Genomic DNA, 13,887 nt, shown 5'->3' on the forward strand with positions numbered 1-13,887 from the left:
TTAAGCTCTTATTTCAACGGAGGGTTTTCGGTTGGTAAGATAATTAACAACAATTGAGTGAGGAATTAAAAGCATTAAATGGTAAATGAATTCGATTCCAAAGTTATTCCTCCCTTATTCAAAATCCCCTGAACCTACTTAGAATACCCGGCAATGTTTGGACCATCAGCATCCACAGGAGAGCATCTCTCTATTAGGCACTCCAAGATATTCCATTGAGAAACCTTTAGTAAGAAGATAAAAACTCCCTTGACTATCATGTGTGCTGTATCTAGATAAGTAGATACCTTCTTTTATGGTCTTGCTTCAACCAGCTGGTACTTCATTTTCGGTTGGTTTCTTCGGAGGGTGAATCTATGATTCTTAAATGTGTATAATTTAGAATGGATAAGTACAAAAGATTGGAAAGTTTTCAATTTACAGTCAATAATTCAATTTTCTCTATTGTAATATTAAATATCACCTAACAAATATTTTTATTTTAATCTACATATAACCCCTAATTGACATGGTAGGCCAAGAGCATTGGGATTGATTCCGGGTGATGCCTCTGGGCACCCTCGGCTATTCCCTAGCTGTTTTTTTTTTGGGAAATCAGAATTTCCCGAGAAACCACAGACAGCACTAGGAAAGGAACTTTGAGTATAGCATGCGGGATAATAACTTTATTTCGGAGTTAAATGTTTAACAAAAATTTAGTTTTTTTCATGCTATGGTTTTATTTACAGATTTAAGAAAATCGCCCTATTACAGAGCTCAGCCCTTGTTGAAGTCAACTTTTCTAACCCCTATTCCTTGCCTATCAAACCGAACTTCGTGTTGAAAACTGGTTTTGGGTATAGATTTAAACCTTCTATTCACATTCCACTATTATGAGTTGCCAAGCTCAAAACCCTCCTAATTCAGCGACATTTAGTTGGCGACAAACTAGTTACTCCGTGGGTATGGTATAGTTACGTATGTACTCTTATTAAGTTGCATGTAGTATATGGTATAGTAAGTAGTGCATGTTGCTATAATACAATGCCTACCCTGGCCCCAATGTTTCTCCCTCTACTTACTACTCGGGTTGGGCTCCATCGAGACCCTTGTCTTCCTTCGATATCTTAATTCGTTAAGCATACTATCGGTGTCAACACAAACTGTTTATAAAACCGGATAAGCATATGTTGATTTTTCGTAATTAGTCCACGCTATCTCTGATAGGAATCGGTCAAAAAAGCGATAAACGGCGGTGCAGTGTCCAGTCCGTGGGGGACGAAGTTAACAACCTCTGGTTCTTCGACACGAATGACGTCTCCTCTCATCCTCAAGCACGCACGCGCGTGCGTGGACAGTGGTGAGTGCGAAAGGGTTGCACGAACTGTCATTAGCATCGCCGCAAAAGTGAAACTCCCGTCCTTTTCCCGTCGCGAGCACGACGTAGGAGCACTTGGCTCCAAATGAATTAATCACCTCCCTCTGGGTTCTCCGCTTCATTAATTATCCCCGGGGAAGAGGAGGCAGTGTGGGTGCTTCGTTTGCGCAAGAGCCCCCGGGAGGCGAAGGACCCCGGTCCAAGCGTCACCTTATTTCTTCCTTCCTCTCTCCCCCCCGCCTACTCTCCGCCCCTTGTCACCTTGGGACCGTCCTTAAACTACGTAAGTGGGTGAGATGGATATGGCATTTTCATTAAGTTTCCTCACCGGAGGTGTAGACGTGGTGGCTTGATGAGTAATCTTAAGTAAGGTTTACCATTTTATTACTTTAGCCGTTATTTATAAATTTTAATTATTTTCAATCGGGAAAGAAGACTTGAAAATACGAATTCAGCATTAGTTTCAGAATTATTCGAGCACCTATCAATTCAGAGTCATTGAAAGACTTTGTTTAATGTTCAATTTAACCTTCCACATTCTAATGTCACTAAAAGAAATATTTTAAACAATTTGTATTTCATGGTATCGTTTAATTATTTCAGCATAGACAAGTAATTGAACTGATTGATAATCTTAAGCGAAGTGCGCTTTCGTCAAAATTTTTCAATCATTCTTTTTTTTTTAGAAAATGGTGCATAATATTAATAATAATGATAGCGTTGATAATTACGTAAGATTCGGGGATGGGGTCAATTACCACGTGGATCCTTACTAAGGGGGGGAGGGGGGAGAAGAAGGGGTTTAAATAAAACCGAGCATAGGGTGACGCGATTTCAGGACGGCTCCCTTTCCGTTCCTGGTTGGGGAGGATGGTTTCTTGATGTCTGACGTCCACGTTCGTCCGCTACCTCTCAAGTTTCGTAACAGCCTTCGTAGTTGGGCGTCGTGATCCCTCACCGGCGATCACCGGTATCGTGAGTTGACTGGCGGTGCTAACTCGGCCCCCGCCCCTCTTCCTCCTCCCCAACCCCCACTCCCGGTGCTCGCTGTCGGGAGCCAATGTCATTTCGACCGGCGCCCTTATTTTCTCCACTCTTTTTTTATCAACTTAACCGACGATTCACGGACATTAGTGTCATCGCCGGGAGTTGGCTAATTGATCCCGTGGAACTGCGGCCTGCGTATCTCCTCTAGAGACTTTAAAAAAAATTACCTTCGCGGGAGGAATCTTTTCGACCGTAAAAAAAACCTGGATGACACAAGTATCCTAGAACATGGGTTTGTGGGATCCAGTTGGGAGTCAGTCGATGAGGGCTGATACAGATGATACTGGTGGGATAATAATTAATAACAGCCAAACAAAACAAATACGACACGCCTTAAGGGCATTGCAGTATGTATTGCGTAGCAAATAGGGTAAAGACATATGCCATCCAAAATAAAGCAGAAATATAAAAATTATTATCTGAAGAAATCAAAAAAATCTGGGAACAATAGCACGTTCACATCATTCCACTTTACATCTACACAATATCCCGCGAGCCACCGCAAGGGTGTTAGGTGGGAGGTGTAAGAGCATCGGCTATTACATGCAGAAACATTAGTTTATATACTCACTTAAATACATATCTGCTCATATACAAAAGCTCTCGTGCGTATACTCGTACATGCCTATATATATATAAACATTTGATAGTGATGGGGGGCTGGAATGCAACGGTAAGCGAAGGAAGGGATGGTGATGAGCTCGGGGACTACGGTTTAGGCACGAGGAATGACCGCGGGGAGAAAGCAGTTGAGTTCTGCAGGAGACAGGGGTTAGTCTTCACCAACACTTGGTTTAGACACCACAAAAGACGCAGGTATACATGGAAAATGCCAGGTGACTCAGGAAGATATCAGCTAGATTATATCCTGGTTAGACTCAGGTTTAGGAACATCGTGATAAATTCGCACAGCTTCCCGGGAGCGGATGCGGAATCTGACCACAATTTAGTTGTTATGAAATGTAGCGCCCGTTTCAAAAAGATTAGGCAGGGGCGGCGAGTTAGAAAATGGAATGTAGAAGCATTAAATGGTTTGAAAAGGAAGGAGTACCAACAGGCGGTAGAGGAAATCATGGAGGATGGTAAAGCGCTTAGTACTATCGAAGAAAAACGGGAAAGTATCAAGAAAGGGTTGTCTAAAGCCGCGAAAGATACTATTGTAATCGTTAACGCTACAAGGACTAGGAAAACATGGATCACGGATGAGATGATTACAAAGATGGATGAGCGGCGAAAATGGAATAATGTAAATACAGAGTTAGGCAAAAGGAAGTAAAAAGAATTAAACAATTAATTGAGGCGGGCAACAAATAAAACAAAAGAAGTATGGTGGAAGACGCAGTGCGAGAATTTGGAAAGTCTGCAGAGGAAGGGTGAAATTGGTGCGCTGTACAGCAAAGTTAAATCTTTATCGGGAAGTAAGAAAGGGAGATCTATGCTAAATGTTAGAGATAAGGCGGGTAAGGTAATAGTTGACGCAGGAAAGATCCAGGAGAGATGGAAGGAGTATATAGAAGAACTGTATAGTAAAGAACTTAGACCTAAAATGTTAGACGTAGAAAATGAACATGACGTAGAGGAAGATAGCTTAGGTCCAGGCATATTAGACGATGAGATAGAAAGGGCATTAAGGGAGATGAAACTAAATAAGGCCGTGGGGGTGGATAACATTCCCGCGGAACTATTGAAATGCTTAGGAAAATGTGGGAGGAAGAGGCTATATGGGATGGTTCGTAGTATTTATGAGGAAGGAATCTGGCCGGAAGGCTTTGTGAGGTCAGTTTTAGTTCCTATTCCGAAAAAGGTAAAGGCTACATCATGTGAGGACTATAGGACAATAAGTTTGATATCCCACGCAGCTAAAGTTGTTCTCAGGATCATAAACAAAAGGATAGAGAGTAGGGGAAATGATTACTTCGGGGATGATCAGTTTGGGTTTAGGAAGGGGAGAGGTACGCGTGATGCAATTGCAGTAATGAGATTATTAATCGAGAGGAATATAGAGCACAACCAGAAGATATTTTCCTGTTTCGTATATTTCGAAAAAGCGTTTGATAGAGTGAATTTGGAAAAACTAATGAGTAAATTGCAGAAAATAGGAATACATTGGAAGAAAAGGAGGCTAATCCGCAACCCATACATGTCTCAGACTGCTCAGGTGAGGGTGGGGTACGGGGAGTCCGGATGGGCAGTGTTAGGAAGAGGTGTAAGACAGGGTTGCCCATTATCGTCGTTGCTGTTCAACCTGTATGCAGAGGAAATGATCAAAGAGGCATGGGAAGAACTCGAGGTAGAAATGAAAGTGAGCGGGGAATTCGTAAAATCAGTTAGGTTTGCTGATGACCAAGCTTTAGTTTGTCAGTCAGCCAAGGGGCTGCAAGCATTGCTGAGTGAGTTGGGAATTCAGTGCGACAGGTATGGGATGAGAATCAATATTAATAAAAGAAAGGTTATGCGATTTTCTAGAAAGAAAAAGGCTAAGCTAAACATTAAAATAGGAGGGCAAAAACTAGAGCAGGTAGAACAGTTTACGTATCTCGGCAGTGTTTTAGACCAACAGGGTCAAAGTATTAGGGACGTAAGGAGAAGGATTGCGCTAGGCAAAGAGGCTTTCACAAGGCGGAGGGAGTTGATGACGGGGACTTTGAGTAAGGATTCTTTGAGTAAACTTTGATATGGAGCGTAGCTATGTTCGGCGCGGAAACGTGGTCATTGAAGCAGGAGGATGGACGTAGACTGGAGGCTTTTGAAATGAGGGTGTGGAGAAGAATGGAGAAGGTGAAATGGACAGAGAAGAAAACAAATGAGGAAGTACTTGGTATGGTGGGCGAAGAGAAGGGTTTGTTGGGAAAAATCCTATGGAGGCAGGAAAAGTGGATGAAGGGGGTATTGACCGGCAGCGGGATGTTGAAGACTGTAATTGAGGGGAGAATGTTAGGCAAACGAGGGAAGGGAAGGATCAGGATAGGGATGTTGGACGGGATGAAGGAAGTACCCAGAGATGATGAGGGATTGTTGTAGAGTACGAAGTTGGGTTATCGGTTTTTTGTTAGGAGACGCCAAATATTTATTTGGTTGTTTTGCCCATCCAAAACCTACCAGAGCCGACAAATTACCTACTAATAATAATACGATATAAATCAGTTGACAGAGCGCCTTATTGGACAGGATGAAGGGAGGAAGAAAGTACTCAGAGTTGAAGAGGGACCTGATGTAGAGTAGGATATTCTGTGTTGCTAGGGGGCCACAAATTATTTTAATTAGTAATTATGTCCATCCAAAAACCTACCTTAACCGGTAGATTACCTAATATATATATATATATATATACTACCTTGATCAAAAAGTTCCCGGAATTTATTCAGAAAATTAAAAATACAAGTTTATTCATCTAAATCTATATTGTCCCCTTCAAAGTAATCCCCATCGACTGCAACACACTTATGCCAGCGCTTGATCCAATCCTCGAAACATTTTTTATATTCGGTTTTCGGTATGTCCATCAGTGCTTCCTGCGATTTTTCCATTACTTCCTCTCGGCTGCTAAAACGCGTTCCCCGTAATGGTTTTTTAACTCGATTGAACAGAAAGAAGTCACAGGGAGCCAAATCAGGTGAATTCGGTGGCTGTTGGATGGTATTTGTTGCATTTTTCGTCAAAAAATTACGAATAATGATAGCACTGTGCGACGGTGCGTTATCATGGTGCAAAATCCACGAGTTTTCTGCCCACATTTCTGGTCTCTTTCGGCGAATTTCTTCACGCAAACGCCTCATAACGCCCAAATAATACTCTTTGTTTACTGTCTGGCCTTCTGGCAAAAATTCATGATGCACTACACCGTTGTAATCCATGAAAACCGTCAGCATTGCCTTCTTTTTTGACTGAAAACGACGTGGTTTTTTTGGTCTCGGCTCATTTGGTGAACGCCATGCACTTGCCTGATGTCTGGATTGCGTGTCGTACTCATAAACCCACGTCTCGTCTCCAGTAATGATCCTTTTGATGAATGTGGGATCGGATTCAGCCTCGCAAATTTTGTCTTTTGCGACGTCAACACGGTCTCTTTTTTGCATGAAATTGAGGTCTTTTGGCACCAACTTTGCTGCTACACGACGGAAACCCAAATCATTAACCACAATGTCTTGGGCGGATCCATAGGCAATGTTCAAGTCCTCCGCTATTTCTCTGATGGTTAATTTGCGGTTATTGACCAACATTTCTTTTACTTTATCAATTTTTTCACCGACTTTCGATGTCGATGGTCTGCCACTGCGTTCATCATCTTCGATTGACTCACGACCACTTCTGAACCGCTCGTGCCACTGGTAAACGACCGTTTTTTTTAGAGAATCGTTGCCGAAACACTTTTCCAACATTTCCAACGTCCGTGCGCCACTAAATCCGTTTTTTACGCAAAATTTAATACAAGTTCGTTGTTGCAAATTTAAATCCATTTCTGCAATTGTAAAAAATCGCCAACACACACAGAGATAGATGTACTCTTGGCTACGTAACTTTTGCAAATGTCAAGTTATGACACTAAGATTTAAAGGGAATATCAACAACAGATGTACCAATTTAACAAAAAAAACAGAACTCAAATCGGAACGATGGGAGCGCCACACGGTGGTTATTCTGGGAACCTTTTGATCAAGGTAGTATATATATATAATTATATATATATATTTTTAGAATATAGAAACACAAAGAAAGGACACTCACAATTTGCTATTTGACGTTTCGACAGCACGGCTGTCGTCTTCAGAATCTTTCGTCTTTCTGAAGACGACAGCCTTGCTGACGTGCTGTCGAAACGTCAAATAGCAAATTGTGAGTGTCCTTTCTTTGTGTTTCTATATTCTAAAAATCTAAATCTGTTTTTACATATTTGTGCGTCGCCGAAAAGCGTTCCATTTCGAAGATATTTTACATATATATATATATATATATATATATATATATATATATATATATATATATATATATATAATGGGCTGACACAATATAACACAAATAGAAAAGATAAGACACATTTAAAAGAACACTCACACGGTAAATTGTTCGACCCTGCGGCCCTCTCAGAGGCCTTCTTCAAGGGAGACTGAAAATATGCTATTGCTGGAGAGAGGGGAAAGAGCTACGAGCGTGGAGGGGAGGTGTGGAGGGAATGCTGGGAGGGAAATTAAATATGGCGGTTAAGGGTGGGAATTTTAAAGGAACGGAAGGATAGTATGTAGGCGGATTCACGAGTTCTCACCTCTATGTTGGTGGCTGAATCAGGTAGGGATTCTAGGATGCTTAGAGCAAAACACTGGTCGAATGGAAGGCTGTGGGAATTGGCGTGTGAAGGGATAGGAAGAGAAGAGAATGAGGCAGAATTGCAGGAGTACCGGTGATTATTCAATTATCATACGTTCGTAAGTGCATCCTAAAAGAAAGTTCTAAGCAGAGAAATACTAAATCGATGCGATATTCGCCTATGTAGCGCCCGTCCTTGTGAGGGAGGAGATATTTCGGTAATGTCTCGAAACTGTCGTTACTCGGATATGTCGAAGATATGAAGCTTTTGTCTTGATAATTTACGATTCTAGAACATAAAAATTACTCGTTGTGTCATGACGTCAAATTGTCGTCACTATCGATGATTGAAAATTTCGAAATAAAAAAAATTGTAATTCGTAAAATCGATATAGCGATAATTTCCCCTAATTTCCGCTGGGATGAATTTGAAGATGCAGGGAAAATTAGGGCCAATGGTTTTATAGGGCAATTAAGGTCGTGTTGGGCAGGGTTTAGAAGTTCATCAGTGCCCTTGGATGCACAAAAACTTACCTTGACCGGTAGACACATGATACGTGAAATACTTAAGATATATGAAACTCGTTTACGTCGTCGCATAATACGACGAAAATACACGAGAATGCGGTCAATGGGTCACGCCTAATCGTTTTCTGGCCGATAAAAGTCCTTAATGCGAAATATCGGAAGTCTTGACATTGAAATTCCTGGGGAACTGAAGGATTTTGAATCGCGCGGCCCAATATTTTTCACTCATTATGACAATTGTATTACGTCACATTTTTTTCGCCACCGTGATTAATCTTATAATGGAAAAAAATTAGATGAGATTAGCGTTCCTTTACGATACTAACCATAGTCTTTTGCTTTTGTATTCATTGTGAATTTCGAGAATGCCTTCGGTTGAGTGGATTAAGTGGAATGTACTGCAAAATGAAAGAAACCTCAGCATCAACCGGATTGGATAAGTGAGAGTAGAGGATGGAGAAATGGAATGAACAATAATTCTTCAGAAATAAAGGTAGGGTTGTTTCGTTATTTCTTGTGCTTTTTATTCTCAGCTCAGTGAAAGCTAAAAGAGACGCTCTGAAGGGAAAGACAGGGGAATCGGATTGACTGTAAACATTAAATCTTTAGTTTGCTAGTGAAACAAGGGGGATGCATCGAGAAATGCGCGAGCGTGCGTTAGCGTGAGAGGTCTTGGATGAAGATGAATGATTTTCTTTCGAAAATTGGTGGTTTATCGAAAGGTAATTCACTGGACACAGACTGAAAAACGATAAATTTCCTCGCCTCTCCCAACAAAACACAAACCTGGCATCCAACACTACAATTCCGTTAACTTCCTTTCTCCCTTCATTCCGTCAAACATTCCAAACCTCTTTTCCTACCCCCTTCCTCGTTTGCCCAACATTCTCCCCTCTATCACAGTCTTTAACATCCCATTGCCAATCAGTATGCTCAGCATCTTTCTCTTCTGGATCCTTTGTATTTCTCCCAACAACCTTCTCTCATCCAATCGTTACAATGCCTAATACTTCTTCGACTGTTTTCTTTTCTGTCCATTTGAAAATTTCCATTCTTCGTCGTACCTATGATAATATCTGCCACTGGAATTATCCGCGAATCATAACTGAAGTACGAAATCCCTCAAGGTCGGCCCTGAGACTTGTTGTCAAAATACTTGTGAACGCTATAAACCCTTTCCCGTGGCACGACTGATATCACCCTCAAGTGAGCTCAATTCATCAACGACTACTTTTTGTTTACGGTAAGAAAAAAAGTCCCTAACCCACTTGTTCGCTCTCCCACTAATAGCATGATATCCTTCTAATTATTTTTTTGAAACAAAATATCCCGCGTTCACTCGTGTATTCACTTACCCCAAATTCTGGAAATTATGGATATGCATGGGGTACAATTTGCGGTAAAACTTGGTAACGTCCACTCAAATATAATATGGAAATTTCCCGGCGAAACGATGGCTAAATATTTCTGATGTTCTCCTGCGTCGGATGACTAAAACCTTGACGTCCACGTGCGTCTTTCTTAAAATATTCCCGCTGATTCCCAACGAACTTAAAGTTAGAAGTTCTGTCACTGCATCTCTTTGATCACCCTGGAGCAGATAGATAACTTTATTTCGGAAACGGCGAGATATGAATTGTTATCTCTCATTTATCGTAGAAACAAATTATATCGGAACAGGAAGCACACAGGAGCTAACGTGATAATATGACGTGCTTCGTCTTTTGCTCTCCTATGTCATCGAATAAGAGCTATTTGTGTGTCAGAAAGTGATGTGCTAGCCTAGCGAGTGAACCATTCGACTACCTGCGAGTTGGTGGGGCTTTAGTTCAAATCCGATCTATGACTTTGTCGGCGCGTTTAAACCCAAATCATTTTCATGGATGCGAATTCATATAGGTAACATTTGACGTCACAACTTAAGAATTCCACGTACTTTCTTACTCGTTTAAATTTTAATGAGAATTAGCTGAATATATGCTGAGGAGTTACTTTTATTTCAATTTAGCTACGACACATTCACATTTTCAATCGGGTAATGTCCAAAGGCATAAAAAATTCTATACTAGTTGCCGTAAATATTTTTTTCTTAATTTTGAAAAGAGTCTATAGGAGACTAGAGAAAAATGCAACCGATGAGATTTAATTTCTATTTTAATGATAATTCTGAGGGGAAAAATCAATGTTTTTTTCGAACTAAAACAACATCTTTTGTCATTGCTCTCGTATTCTCTTGTTGAACGCCTTCAGAAGACGTCGAATCTTATGAAAGTTAGCGTGAAAACGACGGAAGGAGAGAACAAAGGACTTTCTACATTAACGACTGGTCCTTCCGAACTCGCAAGAGGAGCCAAAAAATTCTCACTTCTTCTCAAGAATCTAATTAGCGCATAAGCCTGTCAATCAACCCACGAATCAAGAGCCATCGTCATAAACAACTCTCTGCTTTCATTGTTGTTCCCCCCGCATCTTAAATTCTCGTCTTGTTGATGAATTCAAATTTAATTCTCATTAGTTTTCAATCTGAAAGTTGGTGGATATTGGAAATCACCCTGGGAACACACGTAATACACCGCGTAAATATTTACTTCGTAACCCAAGAGACTACTAGATTACGCAAGGGATTATGAAAGGAGTATGGAAATGTCGGTATTAGGGCAGGGGTTAATTTCGTATGCAAGTTGTCTCATGGGTGAGCACAATCAAATACTAAATGCGAACACATAGGTTTGAATGAACTTAAGGATCATTTTTCATGCAAATCAATGTGCGGAGCAAGCCGAGGAAGTAAACAACTGGCCTGAAAGGGTGGATTCATTGAACGGGCACGTGAGGCACTGATGAGTACATATACGGGAGGAGGAGGAGAGGAAGGGAAGCTGTAATGGAATAAATGCTGTACAGATCGGTCTCTTTACGTTATATTTAGCATAGTGTTGTTGATTAAGAACATATTCATTTGGCTTACACAAGGTAAGTACGCGTACTCTCCATTAATAGTTTGTCCTTTTTCCAAAAAATCGAAGTACTTACAAGATGTAGATGATTCCGCGTGCATCCCAAAACCCCGAGGCTATCAACTTGTCGGTCGATTTCACCGTCTTCGCCTTCTTCGGAGCCGAATTTTCTTCAGAGACCCACTATTCCGACCGTTCCTTTGCCCCTGGAGGGTAGCTCGTTTAATCAACTCGTGTAATTTGTAGATAGGAATACGAGCGCTTAAAAGAGGTGCCTGATTCTCATTTAATTATCTAAGACTGTGTGACACGTGCGATATGAGCACGAGGAAAAAGAATAGAAGCACTGGAAATGTGGTGACACAGAGGACTAAGGGGAATAAAATGAATCGACAAAAGTAAAAAGTACATCGAAGGGTGGGTGGAGATGCAGTAAAGGTGATGCAGTTAAAAATGTAATGAAAAAATAAGAAATAAGTGTTATATTGCTTCAGTTAGATCGTATTTGGAAAATGCAGCAAGTATCAAGCTGGGATCTGTGGAAGAAAACGTTAAAAGAACTACATAAAATTCAGAGAAAATCCTCTGGGTTTGTTAAAATTTGCTACGATAACACAGTAATCATAATGAGTATGTTGGAGAGATTGGGTGGGGAGCTTCTTGATTCTCCATGAAAGCAGGCAAGACTTAGACTTTTAGAACGGTACAGGGCAACTGAGTTTTCTTAGGACTCCGAGGGAATTATTAAGGCGCCAAATTATATATCGATAGATTATAAATAAGAGAGATAGACACCATCACAGACAGGTTCAAGTTATCGTTCTTCCCTCACAAGATACGAAATCATATTAAAATCGAACCCAAGAGCAAGGAAAAATTAAAGTTAACTTCAATACTGGAATTTAATGAATTGGTCAAATACAAAAGTTATTGCACGATTAAAGCGGACATGTTTTTGCACAAAATCTAATTTGAGCTGACTTGTATTCAAGTGTGCGTAAAAACTAATAATTCTGCAGGTATGGCTGGTACCCTAACATCCCCCGTTACATGCCCTTGCAGGATATTGTGCACATAGGTAGGTAGAACAAGTAGAAGAAACTGATTGGACGCCAAAAATTGGAGGGGACATAGAGGGGAGGAATTACAAGAGTGAATTAGGAGAGGCGTGTGATGGAAGATTTCAGTCCCAATAGCTGTGAGGGAATGAAGAGATGGCGGATAACAGCTTTGAAGGACTCCACAAACCAATACTCGGATCAACAACCCGTGATGATGAATTTTATCTATGGGGATATTGTAAGAAGTTTTCTTTTTGACAACTACCCTCCTAATAATTGCATTTATCCACAGTGGAAAAGATAAAATTGACCAACTCCATGATTTCTAGTTTGAATGTTGCGTTATTAATCGTATGTCCTACGCAGAGAAAGATTGGAGGTAGGTCCTGGCAAACGTCACGTAAATTGTTGCTGTTGTTGCAAAAATGCTGGTACCTAATTTTTTGTGGGAATTTGCCAGACTCTCTCCTAATAAGTAATTCTGACCCAATTTATCTGCATACGTATTCCATCGCTGAGATTTTCCAGCAAACCTCTAGGAACAAATCCAAACTTTATACGTTTCGAAGATTTGAATATAATTCTTTACGATTAATAACTAATGAATACTAATCCCATCTTTTTCCACCTTACTTTAATTATTTTTTCCTCAAATCATTTGACTCGTAAACAGCTCAATATACGAGCTCGTACGTTTCCCTTACAAACCACCAACGTGGACTTGGGCGAGGGAAGTTATTGTAACTGGGAACAACTTTCTGGGATTCTTCCTGTTCTCGAGAGAAAGCTCTCTGCCACACCCCAATTGTATTTTGAGTTCTCTTTGCTGGCCCTTCCAAAGACAGACCTTCCACCCACCTCTGCGGTGAAGCAAGGTTCCTTATATACCTCAAGGTCAATGAAATTTCTACCCACCCTTCCGCTATTACCGCTACATTTGCTCCGTCTATCCCTGAAATCCTACCCTCCTTCCACTGTGCTTATAACTTTCATCTCCAATGGGACGTCTATTTACGGAACTCAAACACCTATATGTTTCGATTTAAACAGTTGTCAAACTTCTCCCCTCACGGTCTTTACGCGGGGGAACAGTTCACTGTACAAGGTGGAAATTCGACAACAATGCACTCCTAAAGGAAAAGTTCGACTTAGAAGCTATCTACTAATCCTTTGGCGTTACCCTCAATCACGACCTCTAATCGGTGAAACACATAGGGGAAATATGTGGGCAAGTTAAGAAAAAATTAGGATTCATAAGAAGAGTACTAGGTAAATGGGATGAAAAGGTTAAAGAGAAATATTATGTGCTTTGCTAGTTGTGTTAGGTTAAGCTATGTTATAACGCTCCATTTATAATATGCTGCTAGTTTACGGGATTCTTATGAAGTAAGAATGATTGCCAATAAGATCGCTTGCAACTTATAAGAGCTATATTCGTAAAACGTTGTTATGACTCGGCCGGGAATCACTCAATGGGAATGAGGTTTAAATTGCAGACGAAATCTCTTGGATACAATCTTAAATCTCTTGTACATTTGAAGCAGGTCTCTTCAGCGATGCATTTGAAAATTCATTATTAGCCCTATTGTATTACGGTAGGATAAATCATGTCAATAAAATTAGAGATATTAAGTGT

This window comes from Hetaerina americana, unplaced genomic scaffold (genome assembly GCF_022747635.1).
Source record: "Hetaerina americana unplaced genomic scaffold, ioHetAmer1.1.p SCAF_9, whole genome shotgun sequence".
Lineage (NCBI taxonomy): Eukaryota > Metazoa > Arthropoda > Insecta > Odonata > Calopterygidae > Hetaerina > Hetaerina americana.